This window comes from Octodon degus, unplaced genomic scaffold (assembly GCF_000260255.1).
Source record: "Octodon degus isolate 3935 unplaced genomic scaffold, OctDeg1.0 scaffold02020, whole genome shotgun sequence".
NCBI classification, from domain to species: domain Eukaryota; kingdom Metazoa; phylum Chordata; class Mammalia; order Rodentia; family Octodontidae; genus Octodon; species Octodon degus.
This window is the reverse complement of record NW_004526596.1, coordinates 1-443: the sequence shown is the minus strand read 5'-3', so window position 1 is coordinate 443 and position 443 is coordinate 1.

The following is a 443-nucleotide window of genomic DNA, read 5'->3' as shown; positions in this document are numbered from 1 at the left end:
TGTGAACACTGGAGTACAGCAATGTGAGGAGGAGGAGAAGGATGGAAGTGGGTCCCTGGGACCTAGGAAGACTCTGAAGTGAAAACTGAAACCCACAGAGGGAATAAACAGAGACACTTCAATGAAGGAGGAGGAAGCTCATGGAGAGAGCTCAATCACATAAGCACCTACCAGACCAGTGCAAGGTCCTGAGTTTGATCTCCAGTACAAGAACAAGGAAGAGGAGGAGAGGGAGAAGGAGGAGGAGGAAGAGGAGGAGGAGGAGGAAGAGGAGGAGGAAAAGGAAGGAGGCATTTTCTCCTGAGCCCAGACTCACTGCATGGAACTGGCAGTTTGAAACTGCAGATGCACAGTGACTGGCTGGCAACTCTAGAGGCCTCCATGGACACCCACACCAGGACATCAAAGGAATGGAGGCAGTGGACTGCAGTTGCTGGTGAGCT